At 36.4% G+C, this 15,202-nt stretch overlaps 1 long non-coding RNA gene across 1 annotated transcript; it reads left to right on the plus strand.

The window, feature by feature from the left end:
• Positions 1–442: 442 nt before the first annotated feature.
• Positions 443–1,963, plus strand: LOC136822054 (uncharacterized). Its single transcript, XR_010848845.1, has 3 exons — positions 443–1,110; positions 1,300–1,397; positions 1,730–1,963. It is a non-coding gene; the product is annotated as an uncharacterized lncRNA (long non-coding RNA).
• The last annotated feature ends 13,239 nt before the right edge of the window (positions 1,964–15,202 follow it).

A 15,202-nucleotide genomic window follows, 5' to 3' on the forward strand; every position in this document is an offset into this window, starting at 1 on the left:
TTGTCATCTAGTACTCACCTTTTCGTTATGTCATACATTCAGTCAGCAAGAGGCAGCGGCAAAAGGGAAATTAAAATTCCAGCCAGATCGAGACTTTATCAAATAGATTTGCTTCAAAGTAAAAGAAGCAAATAAGAGGCGAAAATACGAACACAGCTTTTGAAGTTGGACATACTCTTAGAGGATCTGAGACGAGATGAGCTGTTGAATGAAGTTGATGCCCTGGATAGTCTGTTTGCAGAGTTTATGCAGTATCATTCAAAGTGTCATATCCTGGTCGCTGAGGCTGACAATAGTGACGAATTCGATAGATACAGCGCTGAATCCATAGACAGAAAGGTTTCTGTTATCAAGAAAAGGGTCATCGAGGCGATGGACCAACCCAGCCGGCACACAACGTTTTCAAAACGTTTTTTTTAGGTTTAAATTACGTTGCGAAAAAACGCGTTGCCAAAAAACGTTTTAAAAACGTTTTTTCAACGTTGTAGAGAAAACGTGTTATTTCATAACGTTTATAAAACGTTGTTGAAACGTTAAAATCCAAACGTTTTTCAAAGGTTTTGCTAACAACGTTTAAGAAACGTTTTTGCTAAACTTGATTTAAACGTGGTTTTGATCAACGTTTTTTAAACGTCTATAAAACGTTTTTTTGTGACGAAAGTGTAGTGCCCAAGATTTATATTTGAAATATATAAATATAACTTCATCGCCTCTCAGCTTTTATCCCAAAAAAATTTCTGAGACTTTACCTACCTGCTCTGAGATATAGGAGAGATATTCTATATATCTTTTTCTCTTTTACTTTATTGACTTCTCTTTAAGTTTTAAAAAATATATTTTAATAAAACGCCCACTCCCTGTTTGAATACCTCGTAAGATCGCCCACCCGTAGAATATAAACTTGTAATAGAAACACCCACTCGCCGCCCCCATCGTCCGCAGAATTAACAATGGAATGACTTCTTTTCTGGACAGCTTTCGAACGTTCGAACGTTCAAACGTTCGAATTCGAAATCACTTGTAGTTCAAAACAAAAATCAAACAAAGTTGGATGTTTCATGCACGAAGACTGGAAGAAGCTGGTTCTTTTACAAAAATCAACTAGATAATGTAAGTAGTTTACATTAAACTGAAAATGCTTTTGATATTTAAGTTAATTCTTAGAGGCTTTATCGGTGTAGCTTATTTCAGGTTTCAAATTCTGATGATATTTATTTTTGAGAGCAAACCTTGGAAAAATTACATAATCTTCAGTAAACTTTATGTTAAAACTTTTTATTTTAACTTCTTTTCCCTCAGATTCAAGCTGGAGTGTATTATTGGTTTCCTTATTGTGACTATCCTCAGCTGACTTTGTGTGGTCGCCAGCAGAAAGTACCGAAAATATGCTAGTAAAGGTAGGTGAAATGTAACAAGACTTTAATAATATCTTTCCAAAACTATGCTAATAATTTCTTGCTAATACCCCTGCATCACTGAGTGAGCTTGGTACTTCAAACTACTGAAATTTGAATTGGAAACACCCCTGTCTCAACGACAATAATTTAGCATAGTCCTTTATAGAATACATTTCGTGAAACAAAGTTTGGCCATGAAATTTAAGAAGTTTTTTCTTTATCCTTCTGGAGCATTCTTTTTCCCGTGGAAAGAAAAGATAGTTTTCAACGTCTCAACTGCAGCTAAAAAATCTTTAAACATCAAATTTACTATTCGTCTTTTATTTTTTCAGGATCGCAAATGTGTGAAGGAGACCAAAGAAATCGCAATCAAGATATCGTTTTTTAACACTTCGAATAGCAATCATACTGGAAACGTTTGGAATGATGATCACAAAGATGCCAGAAAGGAAGGACGGAAGAGAAAGAACATCAAATTTTTGATTTCATTACGTTTAATTTATACTGATTGTAGATTTTCATACCCAGAAAATTATATAGAAAAGAGCATTCAAAGAAAATTCAAATGTGTGTACGGTCTTTCTCATAATAGTGCAATGAATAGGAATTATTTTGGCAAGAATGTCTTAGAGACGTGTTAAAACTAATCTAAAATAACTTTTAAAGACGTTTTTAAGTCGTCTCAGAAACGTACCATACCGAAATGACAAAAATTAGAACCTCTCGGAAACTTCCTAGAGACGTCCATTATTCGTTCCAAAAAGACGTCTTTCAAGTGGCTAGAAGAAAACGTAGAAACAACGTTTTTTAAACACCTTGCAAAAACGTAATCTATAAACGTTTGAAAAACGTTTTTTTGACGTTGTGAAAAAACATTTTAAAATGCGACAAATACAACCTGAAAAAAACGTTTTCCAAACGTTGTGAAAAACGTTTTTTAAACGTTTTTTAAACGTTTTTTTGCCGGCTGGGAAGAGATAACGGTGGAGGAGCAAGTGAAGAGAGCCAAGACTGCTAGCAGACCTGAGGAGATAGCTGAGCAATTTGCAGAGTTACCCTACGACAGTATCTTCGAGAAGCTCCTCGAAAAAATCATCAAACAAATCCGGAAAGTCATCTAGCTATTCTGGAAAGTCATCAAATAAATCAAACAAATCAGTTTCGAGGGAGAAGGCCAAAGAGAGAGCAAGATTAGCTGGGCTGCAAATTGAAGCGAAATTTTTACAGCAAAAACAGAAGATTGAGCAAGAGAGCAAAGCCTTCCAGCTAAATCTCGAGATGGCAAAGTCACATGCAAAAATAGAAGCTTACGAGAATGTAGAGCAAGAAAATAACAAGCCAGAAACAGACTTGGAGAGGATCTTTCCAGAAGTCGACAAGACAGAATTGGTCGATAGCTACGTAAATTCGTATGAAGTTCCAGAAGAAAACGTTGATCCGATCCAATCCAGTGAAGTCGATACAAAGGAAGGATATCTCAAGTCTAATGGGGTGTCCAATGAAGTATCCAAATTCAAGAGTGAGATGCCAAGAGAGAGGTATTTCAAGTCATACGAGGTGCCCAAGGAAAAATACTTCAAGTCGTTAAAAGTACCCGAAGAGAGATACATCAACTCGTATGATGTGCCCAAACAGAAAGCTACATTACGTCAGCAACCCAAGATTACAGTTGAGACGGGGGTTACACAGAAGAATGAAGTCAAAATGTTTTTTGAACTTTTCCCCGTCAACCTTTATGGTATCTTTTATACGACTCAATACATCCAGCTTTGTCCCGTCGGCATTGAATCCACAAGATCTTGCGATAGTTTTTACTCGTTTTGATTTTTCCTGGGTAAGTATTTCTAGGATTGTCTCCTCCGTAAGCTCTCTGAAATCCTCCTCCATGACATCTCCGAGGGAAGATAATTTCTTAAATTCAGTATTTATAAGTTTATCTGAATTCCTTGACCATCTACTCATGAAAAGGGCCCAGTTTTCCAAATTTGGCTTAACAAATGACATCGACTTCCCTAGGAATGATCTGCTGATAATTTCGATTTCGATGTCTTCCCAAAATTTATCAGCGTCCGATGTCTGCCATGGAGCATTTAAATGCTATTTTGCGGTTAACATCGGTTACTAATGCCCATAGATGATCTCCGCAGATGGAACATTTAAATTGCACTTCAGGTGTTGAAAGCGTTTCAAAAAGTAAATAAGCATTTGAAACTTTCTGCTGGTCTAAGGTGACGCCAGTAACTAAGCTTGTAGCAGAAATAAACGAGTTAATGGAATTGTTCTGTAAAACATGACCTCGAAGATGCATACAAAAATCAAAACCAAGCAGCAGAACGTTATTAAAGTTATGTATTCCATCCTTACTTTCCTGATATCGGTAATACACGTTACACAAAGAACAATATTTACTGTAGGTCGTGAAACCCGTGTATATCCGGTTCATCGTAACTAATCTAGCTTTTCGAGAAACAACTTCTGCAACAGGCAAAGCTTCTCCACAATAAAAGCATACAGTTTCCCTTGGTTTGAGTTCTTTAGGAACCTCAGAAATATCTAAATACATGTTATTCTGTATATCAGATTCGGAATAAAGCTTTTGTTCTCGTATATATTTACACGTTCGCACAATATCAAACTGCGATTCAGTTTCACCATTGCCCTGTTTGTCGACTACACCTGACATTGTTATTATATCCCCAGAATTCCTATCTTTGCCTGGCGTCTCAGCATGGCAATTTTCATAAAGAATTTCCAATTCTGTGTGACATGATACAAGGATTTGGATTTGCAGAAACCAAATTGCAATTGCTTTGTGAACACAAACATACTTTCGTTTGTTACACCTGCAATCAAATTGTCCAGACGATCGATTATAACTAGCAACAAATCTTTGAAGTTTCGCATTGTAATGCACTTTCTCAGAAAAAACCGACATGTGGATATAACTTTCAAATATCCAGGGAACAATGGCTTGTTTCGATTGTTCTCTCGCCGAATGAAGCAAATGAACACATTTGTCAATAGTTTCTTCTTTCAGAGTTCTAATCGTGCTATCTTCACTTGCCTCCTCTCTAATAAGTTCTTCTGTGAGCTGAAATGATTTGGGATACTCAACTTTGTCATCTACATCACGCAAATGATCACAAAAGGTAGCCTTTCGGTTACTCTAACTGTAAACTCCAAAAATAATATTGCAATGGGTTGACTCGCATATAATTTTGGGATCCTCAACATGTATTAGCTTCTGGACATGGATCGGGAATGGCAAGCCTGTTTTACTTTTCATGACCGTTCTCCCTGTCCACACAAATTGCTTTTGGGGGCAAATCATGTTGTTGAAATGTGTCTTTTGATTGAACTTTTCAACATGGACAGCCCACAAATATTACAATTTGTAGATTCGGTAGGTAAACGGTTTATTTTAGATTTACCAACAGCCTTTGTTGAATCAACACTGCATCCTTTGGCTTCATTCGAATTCAAATCTTTACTCGCTTGTTTGGGCTTATTCTCAATATCAGCTGGTTGTTTATGATTGCGATAATGTTTTAAGAAGTTACCTCGCTGCTTGATAACTAAAGGACATACTGGACAATGGTAACTGTAATGATTGTTTTTTTTTGTCAGATGTTTTACAATGACTTGATTTTTTGCATGGGATTCTAAAAACTCCGAACAATTCAACTGCATGAAGAACTGAAAAGTGAGTCTGCTTCAAATGTCGATTTAGACGCCCGGGTGCTGGAAATGTCACATCATCACATAACATGCAGTGAAAATGCTCCTGTGCATTATCGGAGCATATTTTGTTATCTTCGTTACACACTGAACCAGCTATTTCAAATTTTTCAGCTACAGTGAGATTTATAAATCTTTCAATCGGCATATTGTATTCAAAACTAGGGAGCTGCTTATCAGTAGCCCTTTTTGTATCAGAAATAACGGAAAAATCAACCTTACAGTTTTCCGATTCTGTATCTGACAACCGCTTTGAATCAGAATGAAGATCAGCTGATCGCGAATCAGAAATGATTTTCGAATCATTTGTGCACCTTTTCAAGTCACCCAATAAAACGTTCACATCTATGTTTACAAATAACCAACGGAAAACGCAACACCTCAGGAAGCAGTCATAAGACGAAACATCTCTCAAATAAGAATACTCAAAGTTGCTCAACAAATACTCAAAATCAACAAAAAAAACTTTCTTTCTCATATGTACACATCACAGCCATCAAAGACACCAGTACTCCACATATGACTCCACATGATTGTAAAAGTTAGAAATTACATACAAAATCATTGCTAACATTCTACACGCCCGATTGCTTCCTAGACGATTGCTAACTAGATCATGAGCAACAATGTGGCTTCCGACCAAAACGTGGCTGCATTGACGCTGTCTTCACAATCAAATCCGCAATTAAGAAAAGGAGTGAGCATGGACTGGAGTCGTGGGTGTTATTTCTTGACTTAGTCAAAGCGTTTGACAGAGTGCCCAGAAAATTGTTATGGGGCATTTTACTGAAGTACGGCGTGCCACCTAAACTTGTGAACCTCCTAACTGCTTTACACAAGACATTTGCTGTCAAAATCGACAACAACTTCAACACTGATCCCATCAACAATAGTATTGGTGTTAAACAAGGGGATGTCCTAGGCCCCATGCTCTTCACGTTCTTCATCACAGCAACCATCAGTAGTTGGAGAATAAAATGTTCTGCCACTCCTTGTGTATTCATGACAAAAAATGATGCTCAAATGACAGGTAGATCGTTCAAAGCACGTGGAGAACCAATTTCGTTGCTTGATTCAGAATATGCAGATGATACTGCAGTCGTATTCGATAATCGTCATGATGCTGTTGTTGAGACGCAATCACTAGTTCACCACTTTTCTCGCTTTGGTACAGAAATCCACAGCCTCGTCAAAGCTCAAAAACTGAATTGCTCTTCTGTGCCAAGGCACCTTCTCTTTACGAATCGCGAGAAGATTACGATAAAGCTGATTTCTCTGACATCATTTTAACCAATAACCGATACATCCCTAACCTCGAGATTGAAACACGTATTCGTAAAGCGGGAAATGCGTTCGGCGCACTGAGAAAATCGATTTTCAGCTCCTGTAGTGTCGATTATGTCATAAAGGGAAAAGTTTATTCTTCTTTTGTTTCACCCATACTCTTGTATGGTGCTGAATGTTGGTGTGTTACAGAAAAGTTATTTAAGTTATTATCGAGATTTCATCATCAATGTGTTCGTGTTATGTGCCACACCAATCGCTTTCGGCCTTGGCAGGAGAGGCTTATGTTGTTATCTATGCTCGAAAAGTTATCTTTGAAATCGATTGATTTGTATGTTGTAAAAAAGCAATTACAATGGGCTGGGCATGTAATGCGTATGTCGTGGGAAAGGTTACCGTGAAAAATGATATCTTGTTAGGTTCGATCTAAAAGGCCCAGAAGTTGTCCAAAGTTTACATATGGTAGATCTATTTCTAAATGTTTGAAAAAAGCTGGTATTGATAAATGTAATTGGTATGTGATTGCCTCTGATAGACTGAGATGGTGGAAGTTGATTAACAATATTACGTAGATTTTTATTTTAATAGCAGTCATTTATTCTTTAGTTATTTATCTTCATTATTTATTTTTATAGTTTATGTAGTATATTGTGCAGTGATCTCTGACTTAGGTTAGAGCCTATTCCCATTTTTGGGAAGGTGTATGTCTTTTTTTTTTTTTATTCATAGAATTATATTTCACGGGTCTATCGACCTCTACGAAATAATTTTAGATTTATAAATTGTCTAATTCTTCATCTGTCGTCCATTCGTCAGAAGATATGGACAGAGAAGACGTTGTTTTGGTCTTTGTTCTAGGTTTTCGAACTAGGCGAAGGTTTGTTCTAGGGCTTCCTCTTACATGCCAAACGAAATCATTATTTTTTAAATTCATTTTATTCGCCTTTTGGCACATATCTTTAATAATTTTTCTTTCGTTGATGGTGAAGTCGTCTGTAATGCTAAAGCCACCAATTTCAATGAATCGTTTCAGCTTATGCAGATTTTGCATTATCCGTTCTTTTTCCTCTATACTTTTTAAGATCAACTTGATTGGACGCCAATGAAGCCCTTTTCTGTTTTGTCCAATGCGATGATGGTGGGACGGTTTGATATCTTGGACGCCAATGTTACCTAGTATACCTTCAATATCTATTTTGTCTTGTTCCTTTTGTTCCTCTTTGTTATCTACCTCTAATTCCACCATTCCATGTATAATAATATTTCGTTTTCTTGATTCGATGTCTCTATCTTTATTCTTGTTTTCTTGTTGGTGTTCTCTCACTGCTGATTTGATATTATCCTTGTGTTTCTTAGTTATTCCAGCGTATGTTTTTTCTGATGATTTCTCTATGTAATTCGTCGTTTGCTTTATTTCTTCTTTTATAATCTGCTTGGTTTTTATTTCAAAGTCAGCCATCTTATTGTTTAAGATGTTTTCGATATCGTTCTTAAGGCTGCGGTTCTTGGCTAGCTGGTTGTTGAGCTTTTTAATGACGTCGTCCTTCTTCTCAATCTCCCTCTGCATCATATGATACGAGTTCTCACCTATTTTACTCATTAGAGATCGTGTTATCCGCACGCAATTCTGACATAGATATTGTTCGTTATAAGTGTTGGCAAAAATTTGCAGCTGATAAAGCGGTAATTGTGTGCACTCGTAGTGTACCATGCGGTGGCATTTTCGGCATTTTAGACGGTTTTGGTCATCGTCATCTGAGCAGGAGGTGAGAGTGCATGTTTGGTTTTGTTTAGCTTCTTCAAATGGTTGTTTTTCTTGCTTTTTGTCGGTTTTTTCGTTCATGTTTTTGATTTTGCTAAATTTCAACCATTTTTGAAGAACTACACAAAATGCGTGTTGACTAACTGACGTCAAATAAAAACTGTCTTGTCTTGTCTTGTCTTGTCTTGATTGTAAAGGGTAATTTTCAGAACATCTACCCTTCTTACAAGAATGCGGGACGATGCTTGAGCTACTGTGACACTGGACAAAACTATCGATTCTATCAATTCCCAGTTTTAACCCTTTGAGTGCCAGGGTCCTTTTTTCTAAGTTTTTTTTAAAAAATCGCTAGTTCAAACTTTAAGGGCTTATATCTCCTGATCTAGAAGGAATTAGAAGCTCGTATATAGCTCGTTGGATAGCTTAGAGTATCTTCTTTCTTTTGGGCCCGATTTAGGAAGGGCGTGGTGGGCGGCGGCCAAGGGGGGGGGTAGGTTAGGGAATTAAAGCAGTCAGGCCCGCTGCGCGGACCTGACTGAACTGATGAAAAGGTGCCCAGTGGTAAAATTTCAAATCAATTCACTAGAAGACAGAATAAAGTAAAACAGGGCCAAATTTGGAGGTTCTTGGATCACTCGTTGACCAAAAATAGTCAAAAAACGGTCAGAATCTCAAAAAAGTGAATTTTTGTCAATTTTTTGCATTTTTTTGACTTTTTTGCTTAAAATTTCGCTGGAAAGACTCACTTTTGAATTTTTTTTTGCTTGACCATAAAGGACAATCTAATTCCTACGAGTTCGACCAAAAATAACGATTTCTAACTCAAACTGGGCATTACAGGAGGGCTTCGCCCTCCTATATAGCCCATGTCGTATATATACGACATCGGCACTTAAAGGGTTAAGAGTAACAGATTCATTCTTTCACAAAAAAGCTCGGGTAATTCCCAGCCTGTCGAACATTCATAAATGATGTTCTGTTTTTTTTTAAATCAACGATTGCAATAGAGTAATGACAAGAAAGAATTTCGTTATTGTCTTCACCTACAACCCTGCCCTAGAAATGTTTTGAATTCGCTTATCGAATCATAATGGTAGCGACCTGTATTCAAGAACACAATAAGAAATTCCGGTGCGCCACTTTCAGCTTTACGCTGAAACCCAGAGAGAACGTTGTCACTCCATTGCTCATCATAAAACTCCTCCGTAAACGATAAACAAAATGTTTTGCTTTGTTCATCAGAATTTAGCTTTAGACCCTAGATAGGTCTTAATAAATCCAGGTAAGTGTTTTTTATCTTTACACTGTTCAACATCTGCGACAATGCTTCATCATCGCTTATCATTGACGATAGATCGTTCTCGCTTTTAATATTCATTGCTCGAAAGGCCCTCGTAACGTCTCCTTTGACTGTTTTCACCGAGCTCGTCTTGCGGCCGCGGCGCGGACCTGTCATGTGTTTTTCAAAAAGATTTATTAGTTTGTCCAATGAGCTATCGTTGCCGTCATTAGCCTCAGAATAATTGCTATCGTAATTGGTATCCAGCGCTTCCTCTTCGTTTTCTTCAGGGATATCAGAAGAGTATTCATCTTCATAATCAGAGCCATCATCTTCATAATCAGAGCCATCATCTTGCAAAAGGCTCTCATTCACTTCACTTTTAGATGACGTTTTCTTGACAACAATACCGCTTGATTTCAAAGGTGAACCGTGTTTAAAAGTTTTGCTTGAAGTGAAGCATCAAAGGGCTCGAAAAGCTTTAAAAGTTTTTTGTAATCGTCATCGGTTTTTTTATAGCCATGAAACTTTCCCCTCAAGTATTCACCAGGATTTTTCGTAGTCTTCTTACAATTGGGAAATGGACACATCTTTTTATATTTCACACTACGTGTCATCTTCGCAGCCAACTCCGGTTTCTTTCCCAAACATGCCAATGGCCGCTTTGGAACTAGTTTGGGAACAGCCATGTTTCAACCTCAGATGTTTCGGAAGGTCAGTTGTTCTTGTGTGGCATTCTGGACATTCCTTTTTACTTCGAGTACTAGTACTAAAAAGTAAAACAGAAAAAAAATCATAATTCAAAGATAAAGTGCGTCATGATATAAAATCATGATTCCCTGATACGAAATATTTGATAGTAAACTAGATCGACAAAACTTTTATTACCAAATATAAAAAGACCTTAAATTTAGATTCTCTAATAGATGCTTTGAGATTTAGCTCGGACTTTGCAAAGGATACTGTTCACTTAAAATGAAAAGGAATTTTTTCACTTACGATGTAGAAGTAACTTGACTTGACTTGACTGAAATTGACGGATCATCCGACGAGGATTCTGGGGTGCTAAAAAAGAAAAGCAATACCTTCAAAAAGAATAATGGATTTTGGGCAAAAGAATTCTCTTGGGTACCAAATGGACTGGGCACTTGGAATAATCAAGAAGGAAATAGATAATTGTGAAAGCTGAAAACCTTAAGGGAATAAATTAATGCGGAACTAATTAATGAGAATTTGGCCCTAATTCGCAATATTTAATTCCGTAATCCCTAAAATTGTGCCACTCGCATTAATAAATCCCGCATTTTCGTTAATTTTGCTGTCATTTCATTTTGAAAAAAACTCATAATATGCTTCATTTGCATTAATTAATTCCGCAAAACATGATATTATTTCGGCCTTATTCGCATTAATTTATTCCGCATCAATTTATTCCCTTAAGGTAAGCGAGGGAGGAATTAAAATCAGCCTCCTTTTCAACATCCATTTGGCGAATAGGAGTCAGTAATCGAAATATAATTCACTTGACATTAGCGAAATATTCTGTAATCGTTTTGCGAAAAAAAAGTAAAATAATTCGAAATTTCGTTTATAAAATCGATTTACTTACGAATTTTGGAAGTCTGCATTTTCAACGATAACCTTTCACCCTGTGATGATTGGGGATAACTATAAAGAATTAAATATATGTTGTACAAAGAGACTTTCAAAGGGCTTCAGTATTTTGGACTCTAAAACACTGTACTGTCAAATACAAGCGTCTGACATTTCGTTTTAAATATGACTCAACATCTATTTCAAATGACCAGATAATACATTGAAAAACCATTCGGCATTTCGTGAAAAAATAACCATCGGTTATTTATTCTTCCTCGGTTAATGAATGTTTCGGGTAACTGTATAAAGAAAATACCAAAACATGACACAAATTACGCTTGTTTTTGAATTTCAATTTCGATTTTTAAATTAAAAAAAAAAACACATTTAACATCTTAGTAGGGGGGCAAGCCTGGGGTTCCGTGACATCTTTAGAACCTAGCCATTTTTAGTCTTTTCGAAATATGACCGAAATAGTGACGCCATAGGCAAAACTGCAAGAGACCATTCTTCAGGACCTGTCACAACAATTTCTGGAGTGGAAATTTTTGGCTAATTTAAAAGAAGAAAGTATTTAGAAACTTTTTTGAGATGTGGTAAGCGAATAAGGCCCGACAATACTTTTTTATGGGCAAAAGACTGACGTCACAAACAAAAACCCTTGGAACCTGAAATTCGACGAAAGATCGAAGTCGCTAAAACCTAAAACCACTTATACCACTCAAAAGCTCTTGAAAAACGTTACAGAGGACTTTTAAGAAGACCCTTCCTTAGATTCCGTTGCAAAAAGGGGCTCGTGTTCATGACAGGAATATGGTTAAAATTTAGCCATCTAATAAGAATCTAATCAATTTGAAGATGGTAATAGAAGAAAAAAGTCAGCCTTGAAAAACCTCAAAAACAAACGACCATCACAAACCTCTTGGAAAAAGCCTCGTCACAATTTTCTTGTGAAATGTCCAAGGGATCTCTTTGAGTAGCATCTTTTACAATTTTCTTTGTGGTCGAGCATGAAGATAGGTTCCTAAAGATATAAATATTTCAGATCCTCATAGTGCTGAAATTAATTTGCGAAAATAAGTTTGGGAAAATTAGCTCCCTAATGTTTTAAAAGTAATTTTTTGGTTGCAAATCGTTCATATTTTAAGAGAATGAGAAGAGTTTTAATCGGGAAGTAGAACAAGAAAGAGTTTTTATCAAAGTGCATTGATGGAAATAAAAGTTGTTTTTTCGGCTACTACTTACTGGAAAATATTAGAACTCAATTAAAAAGAAATTTGTCGATGTTTTTAACTGAAAATCGTTCATATTTTAAGATGAAAGTGTTTTTATCAGGAAGCAGTAAACTACAAGTGCATTGATTGTAATGAAAATTGTTTTTTCGGCTGCAAATCGTTCATATGATTTTAAAATGAAAGTGCATTTATTGAAAAGATTAGAACTTTCCTGTAATCTCAGAGCATTCAATTTTACTGGTCCACGTCTATTTGCAAAGCCTCATATACATTTAGCCATCATCAAAGACAAAGACAAAGGTGACTTACTTATCATTTACCTCATCATACCTAACTGCTAAGCCCAATTTTGATAAAAGGAAGTTTAGCCATTTTGATCCAATTTGGTTGTCTGTTGCGATTGCAAGTCCAAATTGTAGTGGCATTATTGCTCTTGGCTTTATTGCAGCGACGATTGCTTGTGATAATGTTACTTGCTTGATGTCAGACGTGAAAAGTCCATTTGGAATGTAATTCATTGGTGATCGTATATCGTCGCATGTTGGGTAAGTTGTTGAATCAGTATCATGGTTTTTAATGGCTTCCTTCAACAATAATGCAGCTGTTTGGACTATACGAACTGTTTCGTGACCAATTCGATTTCGTTTTTCCGCATACCATTTCTCTGATAGCACCTTCGTTGACCTATCCAGTAATATAATGTTACCTTTGCCATATCTGGAAACAAAATCAATGCAATTTTGGTATTTTTCCTCTAATTTATTTTGGGTCATTTTCACAGAGTATACTTCTCCGTCAAAGGTAGACATCAATTTATGAAATTCTGTCACTGTGTACAATTCGATGTCGTTTTCGAGAAAGTCTAAGCACGCTTTTTCGAATAATTCGTATTTTTCTGAAGAAACTGGACGCCCTGGTGTTTTACTTACACACGAACGCTCGAACGCAGTTCTGCATGCGATATGATAGCGTGCTTCTGGTGCAACGAGGTCTTTAACAGAAAGCAAACGTCTTTGAATATCCTTAGCTTTTTCATCATCGCTTAATTTACACAAATCTAGAGTTTCCTTATGTATGTCTGTCTCTAAGGTCTGAACCTTGCAGTACACTTTGAATCGATCAGGGTGTCTGTTATCGTATTGACATGGTTTTTCGCAATAAAAACAGAACTTCTTAAAGTCAAATGCATTGCCCGATATACGCTTGCTTGACCTTGTTGTTTGGGTTTCGTCTGACGACTTTCTTTTTCGACTTTGGTTCCTCAAATTTTTTTTTTTTTTTCATAGAATTATATTTCACAGGTCGATCGACCTCTACGAAATAATTTTAGATTTATAAATTGTCTAATTCTTCATCTGTCGTCCAGTCGTCAGAAGATATGGACAGAAGAGAAGACGTTGTTTTGGTCTTTGTCCTAGATTTTCGAACTAGGCGAAGGTTTGTTCTAGGGCTTCCTCTTACATGCCAAACGAAATCGTCATTTTTTGAATTCATTTTTTTCGCCTTTTGGCACATATCTTTAATGATTTTTCTTTCGTTGATGGTGAAGTCGTCTTTGATGCTAAAGCCACCAATTTCATTGAATCGTTTCAGCTTATGCAGATTTTGCATTATCCGTTCTTTTTCCTCTATACTTTTTAAGATCAACTTGATTGGACGCCAATGTAGCCCTTTTTGGTTTTGTCCAATGCGATGATGGTGGGACGGTTTGATATCTTGAACGCCAATGTTACCTAGTATACCTTCAATATCTATTTTGTCCTGTTCCTGTTGTTCCTCTTTGTTGTCTACCTCTAATTCCACCATTCCATGTATAATAATATTTCGTTTTCTTGATTCGATGTCTCTTTCTTCATTCTTGTTTTCTTGTTGGTGTTCTCTCACTGCTGATTTGAAATTATCCTTGTGTTTCTTAGTTATTTCAGCGTATGTTTTTTCTGATGTTTTCTCTATGTAATTCGTCGTTTGCTTTATTTCTTCTTTTATAATCTGCTTGGTTTTTATTTCAAAGTCAGCCATCTTATTGGTTAAGATGTTTTCGATATCGTTCTTAAGGCTGCGGTTCTTGGCTAGCTGGTTTTTGAGCTTTTTAATAACGTCGTCCTTCTTCTCAATCTCCCTCTGCATCATATGATACGAGTTCTCACCTATTTTACTCATTAGAGATCGTGTTATCCGCACGCAATTCTGACATAGATATTGTTCGTTATAAGTGTTGGCAAAAATTTGCAGCTGATAAAGCGGTAATTGTGTGCACTCGTAGTGTACCATGCGGTGGCATTTTCGGCATTTTAGACGGTTTTGGTCATCGTCATCTGAGCAGGAGGTGGGAGTGCATGTTTGGTTTTGTTTAGCTTCTTCAAATGGTTGTTTTTCTTGCTTTTTGTCGGTTTTTTCGTTCATGTTTTTGATTTTGCTAAATTTCAACCATTTTTGAAGAGCTGCACAAAATGCGTGTTGACTAACTGACGTCAAATAAAAACTGTTTTGTTCGACATGTTTTGTGATTGTACGTTTTTATATTCTTTTATCTATTGCTGACGAGCTTAACTGACAGTTCTATCAGGTCAAATTCTTTGGCTAGTGTTATAAGTGAATTCCGCTTGGTTTTCTTGATTCCAAAATCTGCCAACTTGGCTTAAACTATCACCATCAGTTTCTCCTTTACCACATATTATACACAACTTGTTAACATCCACGTTCATGTCCATCATTACGTTTTACCATTACCTTTTTTTCTCATGAATATACAAACTCTGAAAAATAAGTATCTATTGGTTAAAGTCAATATGTATGTCAGAAATTACCCCTAAAGAAACGAGAAAACTTATTTCCTTGCTTTCAAATTCAACGATCGAGGCCTTCAAAAAAAATGAATAAAAGTTACACGAGTTTAAAAAATTGTAAATAC

The sequence above is a fragment of the Clytia hemisphaerica genome, unplaced genomic scaffold (genome assembly GCF_902728285.1).
Source record: "Clytia hemisphaerica strain Z4C2 unplaced genomic scaffold, Clytia hemisphaerica genome assembly, whole genome shotgun sequence".
Taxonomy (NCBI): domain Eukaryota; kingdom Metazoa; phylum Cnidaria; class Hydrozoa; order Leptothecata; family Clytiidae; genus Clytia; species Clytia hemisphaerica.